This window comes from Micromys minutus (assembly GCF_963924665.1).
Source record: "Micromys minutus genome assembly, chromosome: 2".
NCBI lineage: Eukaryota > Metazoa > Chordata > Mammalia > Rodentia > Muridae > Micromys > Micromys minutus.
In genome coordinates this window covers 72458936-72485500 of record NC_137971.1, presented here as the reverse complement: position 1 = coordinate 72485500, position 26565 = coordinate 72458936, and positions in this window count along the sequence as shown.

Sequence of the window (26565 nt, the reverse complement as noted above, 5' to 3'; positions counted from 1 at the left end):
TAAAGTCACCATCTCACTTGCATAGCATGCACATATGCTATCAATAGACGGCTATCTTATGTTCTGAACCATCTGTTGAGTTTTACTGTGGTCCTTTGGATGGACCCTTCTCCTGTGCACTCTAATTGCTGCCTCTTTTACGTTGTCCCTTTAGTCAGCTCAAAGCACTTAAGAGAGATCAATGGCCCCAAACCCCTGAGTGAGTTTGGGTGACCTCTAAGAAGGGGACTAATGGGATACGGGCCATCTAACTCATCTCTCTTCTTGCCATTCTGGGCAAGTTTTCAGGAGTCAGAACTAACACAGCTGGAACAAAGGTGCTGCTGCATCTATTAACCTCTCTGTCTCAGGAAACCTTAAAGAACTTTTGAATTTGCTGATCATCCTTCAGAACAAACTCAACTTGGGAGCTGCTGCAGTACTCCAAGACTAAAGCTGAGCACTGCTAAGGATGGGTACTGTGCCCTCCTCCATAAAAGATGCTGCTTCTGCACACACCCATCCTAATTGGTTTGAAATAGGATCCAAAGACACAGGAACCACACATAAAACTCAAACCCAAGCATCCTGTTATGGATGAGCTTTGGGTTCCCTTCCATCTGGCTCCTCCCCCTGACCATTTCTTTCCCCATTTCTATTCCCATACTTATGTTTCTAATCTGTCTTTTAAGTGTGGGAAAATCCTGTCTGCAGGAACCTTCATTCCTTTAACTCCAGCCACATACAAATTCTTTACATTGGTCCTCTGCTTTCTCCTGTTCCCCTACTGTCAGTGCTCTCTGTAGCTACCTGTTGCTTCTGTTCGCTTTTTGGGGCCCAGCACTTCTGGCACTGGAAGTAGTCAAGGTCACCCTACAGCTTCAAACTCATTCCTCCCCGTCCCCTACCACCTCTTTTTCAGATGGTGTCTGTCATATGGAAACAAACACAACCCACTCATGACTCCATCCTCCACCTCATGCTGCTCAGGGACTCTATAACTATAACTAGTCTCTGTACCTCACTCTTTGGTTCCACCTAGGGCATCTGAACCTATGGAAGGGTCCCTGGAAACCCTGTAGAAGATTCTCTGTGGGAAAGCCTATTGGTTTTATCTAAAAATGCTGGTTTGCTAATTTCCTTCGGCAGAGGATAAAACCTTCACCACCCAAGCATCACAGAACTCTTTGCAGGAGACCAACCATAACTCGCCATTGATACCACACCTACAGAACGTCCCCACCCCTAGATCTCTACTCACATTCAGTAGGAAGAAACTACTCATAAATTTCCTGCCCTATTCTCTGAATCTCTATCCTCTCTGACTGATCCTTTATCTCCTAGGAGCTGGGATATTTTGGAATGAACCTTAAACAAACTCTGCCAGATTCTGTCCTGGGAACCTTCCATTCCCCTAAGTCTTGCTAAAGTCCCTGACTTCTAGGTGAAACTGTAACCTCCCCACTGTCACTGCCTAACTCAGTCATCTGCTTTCACCATCTCCTGATGGCCAGAACAAGGTAATTTTTAAAGATAAAAGAGCCTTGTCTGGAAAAACATCTGCAGAAAGTGCAGATTACAGACTAACAGGTAGATTGCAAGCTGCCTCTAACTTCTTATTCATCTTACCCTCTATAAAAACTCCAAATATTCTCTTTCCTGATGATATACCATTCCAATTCTGGTGAAAAAGAGGCTTCCCTTTGCTTTGTGTGCTAATAACTAAGGTCTCAAGGTCTTGCTTGATGGGGTTAGACTTGGCTTGTGTGTGTGTCCGTCTGTATATGTGTGTGTTTGTGTGCATGCGCATGTGCTTTCATGTTTAAGCTGCCTCAGAAGTCTTACCGGGAGTAGGGAAAGAAGGAGTTACATGTGTAGCTGTGTAAATAAGGTAAGAAAGGCGCTGGCTGGGTCTCCCTTAGGCTGTGATAATAGATAGCACCAGGAGGAATTGTTCACCCAGGAGGTGGAACACAAGGACATGTGTTCTTTGTTCCAACCCCCACCTCAGGGCACATCTCAGCTCCTGTAGGCAGACTGGATGTCAAGCTGGATGTTCATGCTTCCAACTTCCCCACAGGAAAGTAGAGGGCAAAGAAGAGAGATTGGTCGGAGCTGAGATAAGGTGCTACTAGGCGTCACCTGTTGTCACTACAAAGCCTTAAGTCAGAGGCAAGTTGGAAGGCAAACAGGGAACATCCAGTACGGGCCCCTGCTTCCCACACTAGCAATTGCCATTCTGAGACTCACAGCATAGTTTCTGCTCTGTGATCGTAAGCCTCCAGTTATGTAATTTATCTGACTGAAAACTAATGCCAACTTTTGCTTTATGGACCAGTAGCACAGGTCACCAGTTTTGCAGAAACATTCAAGATAACAAACAGATCCACTGCTCTGCTCGAGGACGGTTCTATGCCCTTCGCCGACCATCTTCCCTACTACTTCTCCACTGACCAGCTTGCATGTTGTAGAGTTTCACACAAGGGATGTCATAGTTCAGGGAGCAATTTCTTTCTTTTTGTTCTTCCTAGTTTTTGTTGTTGTTGTTGTTGTTGTTTTGTTTTTTTCTCTCTTTTTTAAAGAACCCTTACTTGAAAACTCAACCAGCGCCATTTGTTCAAGACTGTTCATGCTTCCAGGATGCAAGGTTAAAAACTAGCCAATGAGAATTCTATAATCCCTGAGCTATCTCCAGGGCTAAAGAAAAGATATGACTCTTATTGTGGATTAACATCAGAGCTAATAAATCCCAGGTCCTGATAGAGCACTCTGAACGTGGCAGCTCTGAGTAGACGTCTTGCATACATTCCGGAGGAGCAGATGCATCTACTCCCACTGAGACTCCTCAGTGGCCGGGATGAAGTTGCTGATGCTCACATTTTACTTCTGGCAGACAGTCTAACTGACACACAGCTTGAAAGAAGTGGGGCGAGATGCTAAGACCCACAGCCAAGTGTCAGACAGAGCTCGGGAAGTCTTATGGCCGAGTGGGATAGAATTGAGCAAGCCAGAGGGGTCAAGGACAACACAGAAGACCTACAGAGTCAAGTAACCTGGATCCATGGGGGCTCACAGAGACTGAACCACCAACCAGGGGGCAAGCAAGGTCTGGGTCTAGGCCCCTACACATTTGGAGCAGATGTTACGCTTAGTCTTCACATGGATCCTTTAACATCTGGAGCAGGGGATGTCTGTCATGTCCCTGTTGCCTACCATGAGGTTCATTTTGCTCAAGTGGACTGCCTGGTTGGGACTCAGCAGAAGAGGATGTGCTTAGTCATGCCATGACTGGATGTTTCCGGGTATTATGGTACACAAAGAGGAGCTTCCCTTTTTCTGAGGAGAAGGGGGAAGTAATAAGAAAAGGGATCTATAAGGGTGGGACTAAGAGTAGGAGGAGAGGAGGGAGGAGACTACAATGAGAATGTAAAGTGAATAAATGAATGAATGAATGAATGAATGAATGAAAATAATAAGTAGAGCCAAGATATACAGAAAGATCCCTGGTGGAATCATTTGACACCTAGATCTCACCATACCTGAAGCAAGAACCATTCAGTTACATGTGCCAGTACAGCTTCTTGTATGGTGAAACTAACTTGAATCTCAGGTGCCACATGCAAATGTGTCTTACAGGATGTATAATAATCTTTTCCTGCCTGTGCTCTCCCCGCCCTCCATGGGTTTTATGATTGCTATTTAAATCCTGCCTGTTTGTAATACCAGGTGCTTATGTTTTGATTTCCTCACACAATTCTATCATTCCTGTTGTAATCAAAGTGTTTCTAGAAACTTAGTGCAGTGGTGTCAGAAGCATTTGTTTCACAGTGCAATACATGGTAGATATTGATGCTGACCAAGGCAGATGTCTGCTGTCCTTATGAAAAGCACATTTTTAACAAGGAAAAATGCCCAAATATTCTGATTGATTATCCCTCCTATTGCAGATTTGGTTTCATCTTGTAATTTATTCATGAGCACATCCATTGAATTTAAGATCAAATGAAGAAATGAAAAGAAGCAGGCTAGGACAAATCCTCTATCCCTTCAAATGTATTTTAACAAGGGAGCTGGATGTCAGATGTGAAAACAGCCTCCTATCTAAGCCTCTGCTCACTCCAGTCTCTGACCATCACCGGTCCCCTGCCACCCCTGTGCTCTGACCAGCCCTGGCCCCTTCCTACCCCTGTCTCAGTCCACCCGGCCTCTGCCCACTTCTGAGCCCTGCCAACCTCTGCCACCTGTTCACCCTTGTCCCAGGCCACCCAGCCTCTGTCTACTTTGAACTCTGCCCACCCCTGGCCTCTGACCATCTCTGACCCTTAATCACTGCCTGACACCTGCCCACCCCCAACCTGACCCCTGGTCAATATCTTTGAATTAATCAGCCTTTGATTCATAAGATTTTCCTAACATGCTGTAAGTATTTCTTCTTATCCTCACACACTGATTGAATGGGCTGCTGACAGTTTGGCATATGCCATGGAATAGTTGATCAAATGGCAGCCATTTTCTCTAAGCTTCAATGATTCTCCTATGTCAGGTGCCTCCCAAATTCTGCACTACTTAAAATCCAGACACAGACGCTGGCCATAAGCCTTTGGCTGAAAGACTAACATGGTATTTAAAAAATAAAGGACTTTGGTCTCTTTTGTCCAACAAAGTTCAAATTTCCCCTACAGCAATAAACACCTTATCTGAGGAGTATGTGGTATGGGCTAAAGTCTTCAACCATGAAATTATATGACTCTGCCTTGACCTCGGCTGTTCTCCAGTGAATCTCACGCATAGCATGCAAACAGCAGCTCTGAGCTGTTTCTCTGATACAGCCAGTGAGCCCGTAAATCTTCAGGCCTGTGGACTCCTGTATGAAGGCACCCCAGAGACAGGGAAATCTTTATCTGTCCTCACTTACATGGAGCAAGAATGAGCAGCCTCTGGGGCTTATGCTGTGTGACACATGCATCTAGGAGGCTTTCTATTCCTGCTTCAAGCAGGACAGTCAGCTCCTTCAGAATATTAGGGCCAAGGCCCAGCACAGGAAGCAACAATGACATCAGAGGTAGGGTTAGGGTGAAGTGTCACCTGTTTGGTCTTACCGTACCCTGGCTCTGACAGAGATATATATAATGCTTTGGGCTAGTATCGTGGCCAGAGCACAGTTAGTCAGTGCTCCATAAGACTTGTTTTATATGCAGAATGCAAAGCCCCCTTCTAGCTGTGCTTCACCAGCATCTTCACCAGGCCAACTACCACATGCAGCACTGCATTGCCATGCCTACTAGTGCCTGAGATTTTATTTTGTGATGAGTCTCTGTCATACTTGTCCCTTGACTTCTACTCTGTCAACTGTATATAGAACACCTTCTGTGTTATATATACCTTCTGTATATATACACCTTCTGTATACAGTGAAGAATAGGAAGATGAAGATGGAAGGTGTCAGAGATTCATTCAAAGGTTGACAGATGATTCCCCGACAGTAGACACGCAGATGCTCAGGGAAACTGTTTGGAATGTTGTGTGTGATGCTTGCTGTCTTGATTGTGGTCATCTTAGGACATAAATCTCGAACTGTCAAGAATGACCACAGTCAGAAGTAGAAAAACAAAAACAAAAGCTTTTGCTTGATCTCCTGAATCAAACCTTGCCTGAAACCCACATTTGTCTCATTTGTAAGAAATAATAAATTCCTGGAGATATCACTGCTTATGATGTTGCTGGATTATAGTTCAGTAGTTGAAGTTTGAATATTAGTCATATATTTCTAAATCAGTCAACAGTTCATGAGAGATAGCGGGGATAACACAAGTGGGAAGGAGGATTGTCTTCATCTGGTTCACAACCTGAGGAGCTGGCAGGTGTAACGTCTGTAGGAGAAAGGTAGGGTAAAACCTGGCATCTCATGTCACAATCTCAAGCCTGGGCGCTGAAGAGCTTCTGTCTCAGTTTGGATATGACTTCTCTTCTTAGACTTTGGACTTCAGACCATACAGCTTGTTGGGTCAGGTTCACCCAAAGTAGGGAAAACTGTTTGCTTTGCTTAAAGCCAACAGACTGTCAATGTCAATAACTTGTAAAAGCATCTTCCTGAAAGCACATAGCATTGGCTAGTGCTAGACTAAACAACTCTGTGTAGGACTGGAGTGGCTGAGTGGACAGTTCGCCACAGTCAGGTGTCCTAACCTCACAACTAAGATGGGAGCGGGAAGACTGAAGACCCTAGAGATGGATCCCGCACACAGTGGAACATGCTGGCTTTCTGCTTTCTTGAAAAGCATCAGCTTTGCTTGAGAAGTCAGTGAAGCATATAACCCCACCCCTCTTCTTGTTGTATGGAATATAAAGAGCTCAAAGTTAGGAAAGACTCAAGGTCTCACCAGGTCTTGTTGTATGCCACCCATGTGCTTCCTATCAGAATGACTTTACCCTGGTTAGAGTTCACAGCACACATCACTGGTGCCCGGTTGCTTGTTGGTTTGTTTAATCAATGTGGCTCTTTTCTAAGGTAATCAGTTTGTAAAAGTAGTCACTGTACTCTGCCGGAAATGCAACACCACCCCACCAGCATTAAATGCATAAATGTAGACATAAATAAATGGAGCGAAGAGACACCCATAAAGTCTCACAAAAACGCACCCTGCAAAGTGTGTCACTTAACAGATTTATCTCCCTTCCGAAAGAGAACAAGGCTGGGATAAAAAAGTCACGAGAGGGGCTCACCTTGAAAAACTGGAATAATTAAAAGAAAATAGAAAAGGAAAGCCTTGGCTGCTGCTTAGCCTGCTGCTGCTTAAGGACCCATCTGTGTAACAAGCACCATGACTGGCTGTGTCTGTGCCGCCCTAACGGGAAATAGGAACTTAGCCATAGCCTGATATCCATCTACCACCAGGGCAATGCCCAGACTTCTCCTGGACTTTTCCTGTGATGAGAAATATAGGACCCTCCAGTGCAGACTGCATCATTGCCCACAGATATAAATAAGAAATATCTGTCCATTGCTGAGCTGATTAACCGTCCATATCTGCCTCCAGACCCATTAGAAAAGCTTCTTGGAACACACAGGCTATGACATTACACCTACTCAATCCTCCATGGCAGCTTCCCTGAAGGTTAAACGTGGACTTTTGAGGATGCTGGGAAACTCCACGGCTGTGCCTTCGGTTGCTATCATCATATCTTCTGTGCACAATAATCTTGACAGGCTTCAAACTCAACTTAAGACCCAAAGAATGGCAGGGAGAAGGTGATTTAGGACAGTGAATAACTCTTTAGTTGATGGCGGATTCATTTACAGGTGACAATCAGTCCAAACTTTCTGTGTACCTCAGTGTCTTCCATCCAATTACATGTAAAATAGATAGAGATTATAGATACCGATGATAAAGATATAGAAATAGATATCGACTATATACAGAGATTATATATACATATAGATTATATAGACATAGTGTATATAGAAATATGGAAATGAATATACATAAATGTAGACATACATACAACATATACATACACATGCACACATGCATATATACATATGCAACATTTTACCTATGCGTTCTTGGATAGCATCTTACCTTCTGTTCCTACTACTGCACAGGACACTGGTTCTTTTAACAACTCTTTCTCAGTTAAGTCCCATTTCCTGCAGTGATACCTTGGAGAGAGCTTCTTTGAATAACTAGATGGAAGAGTGTTTGATCCTCCAGACGTTTCCCGTTCTATCATCCTTATCTATTTCCTTCACTACACACCATTCCCCCAGCTGGCCTTGTTCATTCATTTGGCTTTATAAACATGTAAGCCATGAGATGAGAAGAGACTTATCTCTCTCCAGTACCTTAAGCAGTGCTGGGGATTCAGTATCTCTTTAGTAGTAATTTGTTAAGTCAGGGGATAAAAGCAAAGTACAGGATGGATACTTGCAAGTTTTCAAAACAAACTCCCTCGTTAATTTATGCACCGAGGTGTGCACCACTTCAAATAAAGCAGTCTCCTCTTAGCCAGACTTGTTTCCTCAGGAAGAAGTCATAGTCTGGAAATATTAAACAGAAATTACCAGACGGAAGTAATGGATAAGTTTACTGTATCCTGTTCTGAGGGCTGTGGTAAAGTCCTACACCCTGCTGCTCCATTCTATCTGAGTTATGAAGCCTAGCTCTGAGCAGTGTATTCACACTGCCCAGTGTATTCACACTCTTCATACCCACCCCTGCTCAGTCATTCACTGTACACCTCCATCTTCAGGTTAATTCACATAATGGTGTGCTTATATTCCACTAGCCCTGATTGTACTTACTAATGGTCCCAGAGTGCAAGAGTTAAGTATGCCAAAGGGGAGCCATAAAACACTTCCTTTAAATAAAAAGGCACGTCTCTGTAATTTAATAATAAAAAAAAAAAGAGCAGAGTTGGAGAGATAGCTACTTGCTGAAGCTACAACTGTCTATGGTAAGCTGTTGGGAATCGTTTATTATGCTTAGTTTATGGGTTAATTTTCGTCATTAGCATGGGTGCACAAAAGATAGAAGTGTGCACAGAGCTTGGTATTTCAAGTTTCAAACAGTCACTTGCTGTGTTGGAAGATGTTCCCAAGACTCAACGAGAGTCATGTGGCACTTTAGTGCATCAGAGTTTCCTTGAGTTATGAACTCTGGTCCCTACCCTCAGCTTGTAACTTTTCAACTGTTTTCTGACCCCTTAGAGTAAGTGCATGAAGTGTCTTCATTTGAGATGCTTCACTTCTATGTGTCAATGGTGCTGCCAGGTGGCAGACGCCCTGGCAGCCTCGACACTCTACCGTGCTTATAAGCTGAATGTAACGAAGAAAAGGGGCTGAGTTTTTAAGCCTTGTATTTCTGTTAAGCCACATGTCCTTGGGCATCTGGCTTTTAAATAGAAATCCAGGGCCTTGCATTCATCCTTGTAAAACTTCATCATAGTGCTGACAGGCATCCATGCCAGTTTTGCAAATCTGGAGCCTGATTTGTGCTGGAGCTGCCAGTGGACCAGACTACCTGCAGGACTGCCTGGCTGCCAGTAAGAGTGACTGGCAAGAGTGCAAACCGCCTCTTGGTCATGCACTGACTCACGCGTGGGTCTAACCAAGGCAACCGAAAAGGAAATCCACAGAAACAACTTTAAAATGATGGCAATCACAGTATCACTTATGACTGGGTAATGGATAACATCCTGACACGGCTGCTTAGCACAACTTCTTTCTCATATTCTGTGACTAGAAGGAATTGCTCTGCTTCTGGTGATATTGGCTGGAGCACCGCGAAGACGAAAATTTATGGTGACCTGACTCACACACGCACCTGATGTTGGATACCGTCTCACGGTATAGCTCACCATGGAAAGTGTTCTGTTGGTGCACATTCTAATGGTTGTTTGACTTTCTGACAGCATGCTGACTCGGTGCCAAGGTCAGTGTACTGACGTGGAAACTTACGAGTTCTTTACAAAGTTAGTTGGATGGAGGAGACAGGTATGAAAGGCTAAGGCAGACTTTTGAAAGAATGTTTCACTGAACACAGGACAAAGGATGCTCTGCTACAGCAAGCACATGAAAGGCCACGTCATGAAGGATCCTTTGCTAATGACACTCATGTACTGGTCCGCCTTCCACTGCATAGCTGGGCTGATGATTTCCCAACAACACTGATGGGAGTCGCTCCAAAGAACCTTTCTAAACAGGTCTGCCTTTCTCTGTATCCTTTCTTTGGTTGGTGGTGGGTTACAAGGAACGTTAAAGACTTTAAGAATCATCATTGAAAATAGGGTTTGAAAAAAATTAAAGTTACAGTGTACCAAGGGATAAGGGTGGAGACCAATGCCTTTACAACATCAAGCTGAGGCTACTCAGCTCCTTTCCATCACAGGTTGATGACCAGAAACAATCAAGGCTAGAACAGAGGTTCAATGGGTAGGGCTCTGTATACCTGAACCCTTGACTGATCACCAGAAACAGACTATGCTCCGATATCACAGAGTTCAACGAGATGTTTAGAGTGAATGTAAATGTTTGTATATATAGATTCTCAAACAAAACAAAATAAATCAACCATAGAAATACACCCCCAAATCACAAGTTTACATTTATTTGGAGCACAGATAAGCAAAAAGTTCATAATAATCACTGGTGATATCTCTGCACACATCATCTGTAGATTTAGAGATTTTTTTTTGCTCGTTATTAATCTGTTACAATCTTTCTTATGTTTCTAAATATTTCACACACACAGAAAGAGGGGGCACACATTACACTCTTTTCTCATTTAAAAACATGTAATGTGTTTAAGAAAGTGAAAATGCTATGTACCCTGATTTGACTATTACACATTAAAAATACAAACATTAAATTCTCATTCTGGGCTTCATAAATATGTATAATTAAAAAAGAAAACCTTGTTAGCAAGTACTTATAAATAAAACATAAAATGAAAAAAAGAACTATTTCAAAAAATTTAAAGATGTGTCACCAACATCCTTCACAGGATGCTATTAAATGTTTGTCTCTTCCATGATTTTAGTGTCTTGCAGACTAGTTCATATAGCAGCCCCACTGTTGGGTATGTGCACCGCCTTATTTGTTTATTTGTTTGTTTTTCTTCATTTGATCTCTCATTGCCAAAGAGCAGGTGGAATGAGAGTCACTGGAAGCAAGGCTCAGCAAAGGACTGCCACGTGGCTATACACCTTCATTCATCTCAAGAATAGTAACATTCCCACCCCACTGTGGCTCCACCTCAGATCTTATGAGGGTGCTTGAGTGCTATTCCTTGGAATTTGTCTGTTTAGTTGATAATTTTGTTCTCCTCATGGGATTTCAGATGCTTTCAGCTCCTTCAGTCCTTTCTCTAGCTCCTTCATTGGGGTCCCTGTGTTCAGTTCAAAGGTTAGCTGCAAGCATCCTCCTTTGTATTAGCTCCCAGAAACTAAAACAACCAACCAATGAGTTCGAGTAGAGAGACCCATGGTTCCACATGCATATGCAGCAAAGGATGGCATTTTCTGGCATCAGTGGAAGGAGAGGCCTTTTGGTCCAGTGAAGGCTCGTTTTCTCAGTGTAGGGGAATGCCAAGGCACTGAGATGGGAGAGGGTGGTTGGGAGAGGGAGCACCTTCATGGAGGCAATGGGAGAGGGAGGAGGGTTGGTATTAGGGTAAAGGGGATAGCATCTGAAATGTAAATACAGAGCATATTCAATAATTTTTTTTTCAATGAAGTAGTCTGTTTTTGGCCTGTGGAGCTGTCCTCCAGACAATGTCATAAACAGCAAGGCAAGGAGCAGGTGCCTTAAGAGTTAAGTCAACTCTGGTCCAGATGAGACTCTCAAATCTCACATACATGTTTTCAGTTCTCTCTGCTCTGCAGGCAAGAGGATGGGGATGGGTGGAAGTCCACTGGTATTTCCTAGACTTTTTCTCAGTAGCTCTAACTGCTACCTGAGCTCTGAATTTTGACTTTTGTGTGATTCTTTCCTCCCCTCTATTAGAAACAACCTCTTCACAGCTGAATAGTTCTTCACAATACTTCCCATTCATAGAAATATGATGAATCAGGGGGGTTTGTTGTTATTTATTTTTGTTTTTCATTTAAAAGTATCTCAGGCTCAGAAAAGCTCTACTCAGCTGTCAAGGTACTTCCAGTACAAAGAGGACAGATGGAGTTCAGATTCAAGAAGTCACATAAAATGCCTTTGGGTAATAAATAGTCTGTAATTACAGCCTCGGGAAGTAGAGACAGAGAGTCCTGAGAGCAAGTTGGATAGCAAAACTAGCTACTTTTGACAAGTAAGGGTTTCTCTAAAAACCCTGCCCCAAAGGATAATACATTGCAGAGCAACTAAAGAAGAATTCTGCCATCAACTTCAGGTCTCCATATGCATGTGCATGTGTGTGCATGCTTGTACACCTTTAGCACACAGGTGAACACACTACACCCATCACACACATAAGCATGAAAGATAATAAAAAGAGTCTTTTGAAATTTTTTAGTTCATTTAATGTCACTCACCTTTTCCTTAACCTAGCATTTTTTTGAGAATTTCATACATGAATATTATATTTCTTTCATTTCCATCCCTTCCTCTCTCACCTCCAACTCTTTGTGTGTCCTCTTCCCCCTCCCTAACACATGCTTCTTCAATTATTGTTATGTATGCAGATTTGTGTATATAAATATGTACATGTAAACAACCTACTGAATGTATATAATGTTGCTCATATGTTCACATGTTTAGTACTGACCACATAGGATGAGCTAACCTATCAAGGGGCATATCCTTGGAGAAATGAGATTCTTCCTGTCATGTCAGCCATTGATTTCTCATAGATCCTCATCTTAAATAGGGCCTTGTGAAAATCCCCCCATCTAGGTTGGCAAACCAACTGCTGTTTCCATTATACAGGTCTTGTGGAAGAAATCCTATTACTGAGATCCCTTGTCATGCATAGAAGATACAAGGTAGCAGCAGATATTCTAGCCCTCTGATTCTTACACTCTTTCTGCTCTCTCTTCTATGATGTCCCCTGAGCCTTGAGTGCAGGGATTGCAATGCAGATGTACCCAGTGGGATTTGGCACCACATGGTCATGTATTCTTCGCCTTTAAACCACTTGTGTATCTCTGAAGTAGTCGCCATCTGTTCCCAGAAGAAGCTTTAGGGAAGAAAGCTACACCTACCTACATGTATAAGGGCAAGTATTGAGAACAGAATATATTGTTTTAGGAAAGTGACAGTTGTAGGTTCTCCTGTAAGGCCTGTGAACTCTATTCTGGGTAGTTGGCTAGATTTAATACATAAGATACTTTTGCCTAGACGAGAGGGTCTGGAAGGTAGTTCTTCAGGGTTTCTGAGGCCTTAATAAAGAATACTGTATTCATACCTTTTCCTTGATCTTGAGCCCGAGGCCATATTTTGATGGCATTCCCTGAGGTTTGACTATTTGCTCCCAGGGTTTTATTTACTTCAAGAGTCTTTTTTACTTGAAAGAGAGACTAGAAATAAAACACCTTTCTTAAAGCTCAAGTTCACGTTTGACAGTATTTTATATAAATTCCATTTGAATATTTACACATTTCCCTCTTTGTGCTTTCCTCCATTCCATATTTTAATGTAGGGAAAACCCAATTAATAAAATTCAGTATTCTTGAAATGTTAACAGTTCAAGAGTTATCCAGGCTGATTTTCTACTCTGTGCCATAGGTAAAAGGTAAAAGTGTTGCTCTGTGTAGCACAGGTTTACCATTTCTCAAGACTCCAACAGTCATTTTCCTTCTGCCCTTCACACTTCTGTGAACAGTTTCATTGGTGACAGTCACCATCTGCTTACTGTACATGATGCAAAGCCACATCACAGTGACTCTCCTCTGAGTGACTGGGCTCCCCTGAACCCCCAGCATGGAAGCCTGTGTCTGGAATGCCATACTCTAAGAGGTGATGATGGTGGCAGATCTTTGAAGACTTGATCATCTAGCTTTCTCTGAGTGTGATCTAGTGAACAGAACTCCTGACAGGGCAAGATCAGACTGAGAGCAAAGGAACACGGGCCAGTCCCTCAGGAACGAGTATCAAATCCATGGTGCCACAGAGCATGTGGAATGAAAACACAACTGTCGCCATCTTCAGAGACAATGCTGCCTCACTTACCTTTACATTCTGAGTCAGCAGATCTGTTCTAAAAACCACCCTCCATGAGATCAGCTGATTTCTATCTTCAGTTTTACGGGTGAGCAGATGGAAACACAGATAAAATAATCAGCCCAGGTTGAGCATCTCTCATTCAACACTCTGAAATCCAAATGACCCAGAACTCAAAACATTTGAACACCAGCATAGTGCCAGGAGTAGAAAGTTCACTCCTGGCTTCCAGATGGGTCCCAGCTAAAATGCAGGTACAATAAATAAAAGGTCTAATATAGCATTCTTTCTGGCTATGTGTATAAGGCATCTCTGAGACAAAGAAAAAATATGTTTTAACTGGAACCTATCCATGAGATATGCTATAACTTCAAAACTAAAATAAATAAATAAAGAAAGAAAGAAAGAAAGAAAGAAAGAAAGAAAGAAAGAAAGAAAGTCAGTACGTCTAGTCCCAAGAACCTAATGTAAGTTGTTCTTAATTTGTCCCCTGAAGGTTATAATCATATATGTCACACAACTGAAACTCAACCTCAGACAAGTTGGTTTCTGAGTCTCTATGCTCAGTGTCTGTTCAGACAAGCAGCATACCATTTTTAGGTGGTCAGGTCTCTCTCTGACTGAGTAATCCATCTTAGAGAGAATATATCTCCTGCCGTACTGTATTCATCCATCCATCCATCCATCCATCCATCCATCCATCCATCCATCCATCCATTCGTTCATTCATTCATTTGTTCTGAGTGCTTACTGAAAGACCACTAACTATAGAACACTGTTTTGAATGTTGAAAATGTGATGATGAACAATTCAGAAACTATTCCAGTGTTCAAACAGCCTATAATATAGGTTGGGAAAACAGCTATTATGAATTTAAACTAATCACTATTATAGTTTCCCAATATATTCAAAGAAGAATTAAACTGCACCATGGGGGCAGTTTTAAAAATTTAGTGATTCAGGATTTGGCAAAGGGTCCAAGAAATTTAAATATTGAACATTTAAAGCCATAGTTCCAAGATTGATCAAATGCCATGCCTTTTTTTGCTCAGCAGTTCTTTCTGAACTTCCAGGTATCACCAATCACAAACAGGGGGCTGCCTGGCTTGAGCATCCCTGATGGCTGACAGAAAGAAATGTACCCATTCTGTGACTCACTGGCTTTTCACAGCAAAGGAAAGGTCCTGTCTGCATCTCTGTTTTCTTATGAATGAAGCTCCTAGTTCTTCCTGGTTTTCCTCAGTTCATGTTGCACGTGATTGTGCTGTGAGGGGAATTAAAATAAACTCAGAAATTTACAAAATGCCCCGGTGGAGGTGACACTTAAAAACACCAGAAACTTCATAGTTTCTGGCCATCTTAAAAAAAACAGCCACAACAATTGCTTTCTGAGGTGCCTGTTTTGGTACCCATGGGCAGCACGAATACCTTGTGGCCTGGTCCTGTGATCAGAGGCCTGTCTGAACAGAATTGTAGTACAATGATAAAATGACTCATTCAAACTCTTAGAGCTTGGTTTTATCTTTTGTAGGATAGTGGACAGGATCACTGGGGATGTTTAAGCATGTGGTAGCAGCCACTAATTAAATTAGCAGTAGTCTCTGCGGGTCAGCATAGAGGAAGGCTGGCAAGGAGAGAAAAGCTTTGCTCCTTACTGGGAACTGCAAAAATGGAGGCTCATCAGACCTCAGATGAGTAAACCTATGTGTTCTAAATGTCCCACAAGATGGCTCATGTCCTACTCTTGAGAGATATTCTGTCACCTTTTGGAGTATCCCCCTCAGTAGGCATGTTTTTGCATATGTGGAATATTTTACCATGTCAGATAGTTCATGCCAACAATGTGACCTACAGGGAATGATCCTTGTGTATGTTTGGGCCCTGGACCACACTGGAATAATGCCGCACCGTGTTTGGCATGATACCTGGAGACTAAGTAGCTGAGGTCAGCCATGTTGTTATCCCAAGCCTGTGAGTGGCTCTCAGAAAGTCCCTCAGTACTGAGGCTCAGTTGCATTTCCTGAGTTGGGTGCACTTCTCCTGGTTGAGCTCCTGGAGAACTGAAAGCTCTCTCTGTGACCCCACTGAGTGCACTCTATAGGTCTGCAGCGTGGCTTCCTGCCCTCTGACCTAGGCTACCCTAAATATGTATCCTTTCCCCTCTCCCCAAGGAACAGCCAAGTCAGAAGAAGCTTTCTTAGTTCTGAGTTCTAGTAACCCAAGGGTAATCTTGGGGTTTCCTGGCAGACATGAGAAGCCTTCTTTGTGATGTCTGACTTAACCTGGCCTTCGAGAGTACTGAGATGAAGCTTATATGCTCAGAAGCTAGATTTCAGGAAGCAGATATAAAGTAATTAGCCATAGTTTGAGTGTGGACTTCTGAGAAATATGTGCTGTTTGTGCCAGTGATTTCTGAAAGCACCAGCTAGACCTACTAGCCACGTCTAGGCACTAATGCCACCCATGCCTTCTTTATTTTATTTCTTTGACAGAAAGAAGCACTAGATATGAGAGGGCAGAGAGACATACACATAATGCTAGAATTAACCCAGCACCCCCACTTTCCTGCAATGCTTGCGGAATTATACATAAGTTTCTTCTGGGCACTGACAAGTGTGCTCAGAAGGAAGCAAGTGCCCCTCACAGGCCAGAGCAGCAGAATAGGATGAGCCTCAAATCTGATTTAAAACTTCTGATTTCCTTCCATATTTTATATTAAGAAAACCAGGAGAATAAAGCTTATCTGTGTGCACGGATATGGGATGTTTTCCAATATTGGCTGTGGGGAGATTAGAAACAAGATGTAGAAAAAGAAACAGAGGATGGCATTGTGTAAAAAGAAAAAAAGCAAATATACACCTATATACACATGATACAACTGATTTTTATATGAGATGTTCACATAATGCTTTATGCTCCCTCTCTTTCATTATGAATATATACTTCCAACATATGTATCTGTCTTTGTCTCTGCTTCTCTCTGTGTGTATCTCTGTGACTCTGTATCTCCCTGTCTCTCTGTCTCTCTCTGTCTCTGTCTCTGTCTCTCCTTCACACACACACACACACACACACACACACACACACACACACACACACATGCACACACACCAAAGGAAATGTTTGCTGGGAACGTGTCCTGCAAGGCAACTCCTTCAGAGAACACACAGACTCTTAAAACCAATAGAACAACTTTATTTGATGGCCCAATGTCCAGCAGGCTATGTGGGAAACTTGCCCAAACTATGTAGCCTCTTATGTACAAAAACCACAACCAGGTTGAGACATATCTATAAGCAAGAACAGTCAGTGATAACTGAAATTTCAGACACCAAAAAACAAGGTTAGTATATTCAGAAACTTTCTGGGATCCTGGAAGTATGTAATAGGTCATTGATAGATCAGGTCTTTATTTTGTCAGGTGTTGGGGCCTACATGCTGGGTTCTAGAGTCATAATGGTGCCTCTAACATGGAGTCAGTTCTGCTAGGGTTTTGGGGTCTATTAAGGTTCACTGATACACGAGAAGCTTATGTGAGGAGAAGTGAGAAGCACAAACAGCTTTAGATGCTAGGCAATTTTGTTACAAAACAACCTAGGCCTAGAAGCTTAAAACAGGCAGGCACATTACTTGACATTTCTAGATGTCAGAAGTCCTAAAGTGAATTGGCACAGCCACGCCTCAGTGGGTCCCAAGGAGAGTCCTCTCCTGGCTTTTCTCAACTCCAAGAATGTACACTTCACATTCTTCTATGGATGGTCCCAATTTTCTTCTCTGGAGAGCCAGCATTTTCACACTGGAGGGGCTACATCCCTTTACATTGTTTCATTCTTAATTCTGTCCCTGAGACCTGAGATCCTTCTTCCTCCTAGAGGGACCCTGTGGCTACCTGGACTCTACATCTCTGCATGCAAAGTCAGTTACAGCAGGACAATCCTGTTATCCCTGTCATGCCACACTGCCACGGGCTTCAGGCTTGAGGATGTGGACCCCTTCGAGACAACTACTCTGTCTTAGAAAATCACTGTCCCTGGGTGCACCAGTCATTTCAAAATGTTTTACTATGTGTAAAATGGTAAAATGTAAAAGTGCACTTAGATTTGATAGGGAGTTCCTACAGTTGGTTAATGATAGAACTGGTTCTTTCCAGTTCTGGGGATCAAATCCAGGTCCTTGTGGACGATCTGCTTCTGATCTACATCTCTAGCCTTCTGAGACTATTCATGTGTGTGTTTGCTTCTGTGCTGCTTTTTGTTTTTTCCAGATGCAGTTGTATTACTTATTTATGGTGACTCTGGGTTTGAAAGAATAGATGCTGCAGCTCTGAGTGGATAGGATGAAGCTGGGCATGCTTCTGTAATGTTTTCTATCTTGGGGAAGACTTCTTTTTGTTATCTTAGGAATTGTCATGGTAGATACCTGTTACAAGCTACACCGGGCTTTCGATGAGTACCTGTCTGCTTCTGGCCCAGTGAAGCAGGCATTTTCAAAGACTCATTTCCTTCACTGCTTCAGCTTCCAAGCTGTGGGCCCTTCAAGATGCAGCTGGGTGTTGGAAAGGGCGGTAGGCAGTGGAAGAGATATGCCTAGTGTCTCTTGCCAGGAACATATTGTATATCTTCGAGGATGGCAGCATTTGCAGACTGTGTATTTATGCTGGAGATAGTGTTCCAAGAAAATACCATGATCAACAAAAGCATGATTTTCCTGGGAACAACAGGGGCATGGGGCTGTCAGCCAGGCTGATGGAGAGACCTCCCTTGGCTCTTTTCTGAGCAACTCACAGCCATGAAGGAGGAAACCATCAATGATGTATATGTTTCTACCTCACCCCCTTCCCTTGAAACTTAGCTGATTCATCCTCATGTCTCCCATCAGACCCGGGGCTGAGGCCACTTTTAGGAGAGAAAGGTCTTTAAGACATTAAAGGGGTACTATTATAGCAATTACAATTGGGCCGGCACCAAGCATGGAGACTTGCAGGAAAAGGTTTTCTCTTTTATCTGGATGTACCTTTGCAATGCTTAAACATCCCAAATATATCAAACACCCACTCAACCCATAAGCCACTCAGGTCAGTGAATCTTAGACAAAGGAAAATCACAGGTTGAGAATTGAAGGGGCAGATAAAGCAAATGACCAAGGCACACAGTTTCCAAAGAACAGGCCTTCCCTGGATGTTGGTCAACAAGCACTGGGAGATGCTATCCTCATTGGTTCAGCCACATCTTTTGAGTCAGGCACATATACATTTGTTTTTTATTGCACAATATTGCTTTACATATCCCAGGCAGGTTTTAAACTCCAGATCTTCATGCCTTGGCCTCCCTGCTGCTTATATATATATATATATCCATCCTCCACCATACTCAGATACTCCCTGTCATGTTTATTTACAGTCTAGAAAGTTGGTTCTGCATGCTAGAAATGATCTATTCAGGGTAGGAGGAGTTCAGCCTGCCCCACCCTCCACTTTCGAAGTAGTCAGACATCTTGCTTGCAGACTCCAGGGAAACGTGGGATAGCCTGTGACATATGGACCTCAGTCTATATATGAGAAAGATGCACAAGCAGGCACTGTGGAATGGACCTGTAATCACAGCTCTCAGTGAGCAGGAAAATGATGAGTTCAGGGGAGCCTGGGTTAAACAAGGCAAACCCTGGCTCGCCCCTCTGTACACACAGCAGTCGAAAGCTGCCCATTTACAGAATTGATTTTCATAGGGAATTTTTCCCTCCACAGACATGCATCAAGTATTTAACTAGAAGCACAACCACAGAGGCAGCCAAGACAACTCTTAAAGTGTTTTAGAGCTCAGTAGACCTAGGGCATAATGTCCAGGTGCCTCACCTAGAAGCCTGGGAGAAACTAGACATCTTTGACTGTGTCAAGGTTTTTAGGACACTGGGGGAGTTTTCTTCATCAATGAAACAATGTCTCATTCTCCTGTTGGAAGAAAAGGAAAAAAAACTGAACCCCTACTATCAAAATCATTTTCAAGAGAAACAGGAAGGACAAATGTCTCTTTGAAAGGTGACATAATTATTTCCTTCTTTTTAATGGTACACAAGGGGGGTTCCCCTATGTAACACACCCACAAGAACTTGGCATAAAAGAGATAAATTTAGAATTGTCCACATGCTTCTCTGGCATTTAAAAGCCCTTCTTAGGGAGAAGAATTTATTAAATATTGTAATCAGTCCAATGTCTCTTGTTGAAACCTGTGCTTCAATCGGTTTGTTAAATTTAGATTATGTTAAAATAAAAGAGAGAGAATAAGACAAGTATTTCTCCCACTCAGAGATCCTGGGTGCCACAGGATGACTGGGTATTGCTAAAGAAATTTACCAGCCTTGATTTACCCCTGTGCTGAAAGGAACGGAGTAATGCTTCAGCAATATAGGATGACTTTGTTCTGTAAATGTGCTCTGAAGATCACAGTCTGTCTTCTCTCCAGAAGGAACACCAAAGCCTTTCTTCTCTTTCCTTTTGTCTTAGTTAGGGTTTTACTATTATTGTCAACAGACACCGTGACCAAGGAAACTCTTATAAGGACAACATTTAATTGGAGTTGTCTTACAGGTTCAGAGATTCAGTCCAGTATCATCAAGGCAGGAACATGGCACCATCCAGGCAGGAACTGCTGGGAGTTCTCTATCTTCATCTGACAGATGCTAGCAGAATACTACTGGCTTCTAGACAGCTAGAATGTGGGTCTTAAAGCACATGTTTACAGTGACACACCTACTCCAACAAGGCCACACCTACTCCAATATAACCTTCTTAAAGTGCCACTCTATGACTGAGTATAAACAAACCACCACATTTCACTTCTAGCAGCCCCCTCCCCCATAGGCTTGTTCAAACATGAGTCTATGGGGGCCATACCTAAACATAGCATAATAAAAAATACATTTAGTCCAATTTCCAAAGCACCCATAGTTTATAGCAGTCTCAGTATGTTAAAAGTTCAAAGTTTAAGGTCTCTTCTGATATTCAACCAATCATTTAACTGTAAACCCCAAAGCAAAACAGGAAACCAGTGGACAAACTCCAAACTTTGCATCTCCATCCAGAGACTGCACCACCTGGGGATACATCCCATAGACAGTCACCAAACCCAGACAATACTACAGATGCCAAGAAGTGCATGCTGACAGAAGCCTGATATAGCTGTCTCCTGACAGGTTCTGCCGAAACCTGACAAATACAGAAGCGGATGCTCTCAACCAACCATTGGTCTGAGAACAGGGTTTCTAACGGAGGAGTTAGAAAAATAACGAAAGAATCTAAAGAGTTTTTTGACCACATAGGAAGAACAACAATATCAACCAAATAGATCTCCCAAGAGCTCCCAGAGACTAAACCACCAACCAAAGAGTACACATGGAAGGACCCATGGCTCCAGCCTTATGTGCAGCAGAGGATAGCCTTATCAGGAATCAGTGAGAGAAGAGGTCCTCGGTCCTGTGAAGACTACATGCCCCAGTGTAGCAGAATGCCATAGCAGGGAGGTGGGAGGGGGTATGTGGTTGGGTGGGGAGCACACTCATAGAGGCAGGGAGAGAGGTGATGGGATAGGGGGATTCTGGAGGGGAAACCTGGAAAGGGGAGAACATTTGAAATGTAAGTAAAGAAAATAGCCCACACCCATAGTTACACACCCACTCCCACAAGGCCACACTTACTTCAACAGGGTCACACATTCTAATATTGCCACTCCCTGGGCCAGGCATATAGAAACCCTCACATCTTTCATGGTCCATCTCATTTCTTACTTGTATTATAAATAAATATATACTAATTAATATATTATATATAATATATATAGTATATTATATGTGTGATATATTACATATAACATAAATAGTATACTGTATATCTACTATATTATATATTTATTTATATATCAGGCATATACAATATATAGTATATATACAATAAATTAATAATGTGAAACACTAATAATAGCTTGGTTCCAAGCACTGTACACAGTTAACTTTGAAAACTTGCAGCACTCTATGAGGCACTATTATGATTATTATCATCATCACTGTCATTGTTTTAATCATTGTTATAATCATCATTGTTTGTTATCCTTTGCTGCCTATAGATGAGAAGAGTGAGACACAGAGAAGCTAAGCAAAATACTCAGGGCCACACAGCAAGGATTCAAACTCAGGGATCTGGATGGGTTTTGTATCTAACTGTCAGATCACATAGTATCTTCTATAAAACTCGGTACTTCCCATACAAAGCTAAAGTCTGTTCTTATCCCCAGTCCAGTTCCCAAGCCTCTCCTTCTAATGCCCTAAGTTAACCATTACAACCATCTTGGGAAATAAATTTTCACACATATCAAAATAAATAGAATTACCATGTTTCTGAGCCCAGTGCCATCATTCTCAGTCATTCCTGTGGCTACACATTCATTTGAAAACAGCCCCTTGTGAATATAAAACACCCCATTCAGCTTTATTTAGGGTTTCTGGTATTGACAGACAGGTTGCTTTTGATATTTCACTAAATTAAACAGCACTGAAGTATATATGCAGGTCTATCTCAAAGGCAGACCACAAAAGCAGGAAGGAAGGAGCCTTTATCTTTTATCAGGTAGAACCAGCTTACATTCTTTGCAGAGGTATCTGCATGTGGAGTTTTCTTCAGCCTCTTCATCACTTCCATTCTATAGGGTGAGTTTTAATGACATGTTGCTTCCAGCCCTTTTGTTGATTGATTGATTTGTTCATTCATTCATTCACTCATTCATTCATTGATTTAGGGTCTTTTTATACAGAGCAGACTTGCCTCAAACTCACAGCAATCCGTGTCTCGGCTTCCAATCTGTAGGGGGCTGGGACTGCAGTCACAGCCTTGTGCTACTGAATTCTCACCTTTAACCTCCAGGCTTTGGGTTCTCCATCCACAGAAAGCAGTTGGGATGCGGGGCACAGTGGGGTAAACAAGAAGAGTTGGATTCTGAGCAGGGGAGAGCATGCGCTCAAAGGTTAGGGTAGACATGGGTACAAGGTCCCACAGTCCTGGCCTGCATTTGAAGCTGGCTGACTTCGCTAGAGCTGGTAGCTTCTCTGGGAGTGAAGTGCATCTGTCTGGATGCTTGACTCACATGGGGAGGGTCTGTCCCCTACCAGAAAGCCTCTGGCTGAGTAGTGCTTTGCCATGGCCCACAGTTGTCTGCTAATGAGTTCCAGGAGGTCCCAGGTGGAGAAAGTCCTCTCTCCACCTAGGGCCCAAGATAGGACTAAGTTCTTTTTTTTTGAAAGGTCCAACTCAGTGATCCCTCCTCCAGTCAGACTCATTTTTGTTCTTAACCACCACACTTGCTTCCCATCACTCTAATAACTAACTTTTTTTAAAGTGGCTGCGAATTGTCTGGATAAAAATTCAGAATGCTTTTCTTTACTCTGCTTTCAGTTAGGCCCTTGACCACTGGGTTCACTTTTGTTTTCTGTTTCTGCCCATTCAGAGCTATTCGAGACCGTATTTAGTAGTTTCTTTGATTCTTAGACAAATACCATATTTAAAAAAAAAATAGTGCTGAAGTTCTTCTTAGAGAGCTTCCTGCTAGTGAAGAAGGCTTGTAAAACATGGTAGGAAGGGCAGGACATAGGTCCTAGCGAGGTGGGCACTGAGAGATAAGATGGTGCCTCCTGTTCAAGTATTCAAGGAAATATATATACAAGATGCTGAGATGAGGCTTGGCCCAGGCTGGCTGCCCATCAGCTGAAGGACGGTGCACAGAAGAGGTAGAGTAGGATCAGGGACAGCAGCATGCTGAAAGGTAAGAGAAGGAGCTGGAAATGCAGGCCTCCATAAAGCAGGCCTGTGCTTTCATTCTAAATGAAAATCATAACAGTTGGAGTAGCAGAGAGTAGGAGGGGCAGAATCCAATTCATACTTTTGACATCACCCCCAAACCAGTACTGAGCCCCCTGTGCTTGTACCACACCCACCGTGTGTGCACACAGGTGTAACAGACCCTCATCTTACACCCCGTCTAGGGAGTGTGTTTCTGACTAGTTTTTGGATTCCTCGTTCATTTATCTTCTTGCTCCCAAGTGCACAGGGAATAATTTTTTTTTCACTAAGATTTGAGGCTTGCTTTGTGACCGAGTATAATGGTCAGGTTCTAAGAAAGTTCCATGAGGTGCTGAGATGAAGTTATATATTTTTGTGCTTTGGTTAAAGGTTCCGTGGATATCTGTTAGGCCCATTTGATTCATAACCTCTGTTATTTTCATTATATATCTTTTGTTTCTTTCTTTATGGCCTGTTATTTGGTGAAAGAGGGGTGTTGAAATCCACCACTATTAATATGTGGGGTTTATTGGGGGGTGTATATTTAATTTTTTCAACGCCTATTTTTAACGATGATTCTAAATGCTTTACCTTCCCTTTTAGTCCACCACCCACCAGAAATAGTGGAAAAGAAAGGACGTGGGGGAAGTGGACCTGTTTAGAAAAGTTCTTTGGAGAAGCTCCCGTCTATGTTGTCTGGAAATCAATAGTTCAATTTACAGGTTAGCAGCAGCAGCTTGGTCCACTTGCAAACACTTCATGGATATCATCTTGGTAGACTTGATTCCTTTGATTAAGTGTCCTTCCCCATCCCTTTTGATTAATTTTATTGAAAATCTATTTTATTAGATCTTAGGATAGCTATTCTGGCCTGCTTCCTTGATACAATTGCTTGAAAAGCCACTTTCCAGCCCCTTATGCTAAGGTAATTACTATCTTTGTTGTTGAGGTGTGTATCTTGGATGCAGCAGAATGATGGATCCTGTTTCTGCATCCATTCTGTTAACCTGTGTCCTCTTATTGGGGAATTGAGACCATCGATACTGAGATATATCAATGACTAATGATTATTAATTCCTGTTATTTTGATGGTGGCAGTGGTGGTGGTGTGTGTGTATTTGTGTGTGCGTCCTGTCTTATTTCTCCTGGTGTGGAATTGTTCATTTCCTGTGTTTTCTTGTGTGTTATTAACCTCCTACAGTTGGAGATTTCCTTTAGATATTTTCTGTAGGGCTGGATTGGTAGATTGATATTGTTTAAATTTGGTTTTATTTTGAAATATCTTGTTTATCTATCTACAGTGATTGAGAATTTTGATGGTCATAGTAGTCTATGTTTGCATCTGTGGTTTCTTAGAAGCTGTAAGACATCTGTCCTGGCCCTTCTAGCTTTTAGATTCTCTGTTGAAAGGTCAGGTATAATTCTGATAGCTCTGGCTTTATATGTTACTTGGTATTTTCCCTTGCAGCTTTTAATGTTTTTCTTTATTCTGTAGATTTTGTGTTTTGATTATTACATGGAAATAGAATTTTTCTTTTATGGTCCTATCTAATTGGTGTTCTTTAAGCTTGCACATTTATAGGCATCTTTTTCTTCAGGTTGGAGAAATTCTCTCTATGATCTTGTTGAAAATATTTTCTGGTCCTTGAAACTGGGACTCTTCACCTTCTTCTATTCCTATTATTCTTAGGTTAGGTCTTTTCATGGTATCCCAGATTTCCTAAATGTTTTGTGTCAGGAATCTTTTAAGTTTCACATTCTTTGTCTGATGTATCAATTTCTTCTACTTCTAAAATTCCTTCATCTCTTGCATTTTACTGGTGATACTTGTGTGTTGTTCCTGTTCTCTTTCCTAGGTTATTTTTTTACCTCCAGGTTTCCCTCAGATTACATATTTTTTATTGCTTCTATTTCCATTCTCAGGTCTTGAACAGCTTTATTCATTTCCTTCACCTGTTCAATTGTATTTTACAGGAATTCTTTAAAGTGCACGTAGTTTCTTCTTTAAAGCCCTCTACCTGTTTGATTGCATTTTCCTGTATTTTGTTGAGAAACTTAGTCAATTTCTTATTCATTCCTTTAAAGGTATCTATCATCTTTATAAGGTGTAATATAAGGCCATTTTCTTGTTCTTCAGTTGAGTTATGGTATTCGGGGCTTGCCATAGTGGGATAGCTGTGTTCTTAAGGTGTTGTGTTGCCCTGGCCCCTGTTGTTTGTGTTCTTACAAGGGCTTTTAGACATCTGGTTGTCCTTGGGTGTTTCTGCTATACCAGGTATCTGAAAGGCAGGCCTAATCTGGAGCAGCAAGCCTCCTATGGGAACCCTGAATGTTCTTTCTTCTGTGAGCCTTGTTTTTTTTTCCCCTTTTTTTCTTTCTTGCTCAGCAGGCCTGATGAGGCTAGAAGAGCAGTGGCCAGACAGTGGTACCTCTAGAATTTTTGGAAAGAATTTTCCAGAGAGGACAGGCTATCCTGGGTATCATTCATACCACTGCTGCTATTTTAATATCCTTTGGAGCTACAACACATTCATAAAAAAATGATCCAAGAGTGACAGTGAATGGCTTTAACTTCTGCTACTTGAGCAGTTGCTGCAGGAGGACCAAGAGTTCCAGGCCAGCCTGAGTTGCACAGTAAGACACTGGAGAAAGCCAGGCCATTCCTATCATGTGACTTCAGGAAAATTCTTCCCAGCAGTTGCTGGCAACTGTGACTCAGATACCTTAATCTTCTTTTTTATTTAAAGTAGTGCTGGAGATAGACCCCAGGAACTTGCTCTTACTAAGCAGGTGTCAGCTCCTGGTCAAGACCCCAGACATTACTTTTTAAAAAGCTAATATCTCTCCCCTTTGTTTTTGGGTGGAGATGGTGTTTCCAGCTCCTGTTCAGGGAGTAAGTTGGTCTTTCAGTTGGAGGAAGTGGCACTAGTGTGATTGAAAATTCCCTGGCACAGAGCCTCTTCCAATGTTTCAGTTTGAAAATCACTAACATGGGGTGGGATTGGGGCCAGATTACTCAGTCCATACTTTGGCTCATTACCCCTGACAATTCCAGCCTCCTCAGGGGGATTTTTTAATTGGCTTCTGTGTCCTTCTGACATCTCTCAGCTTGATG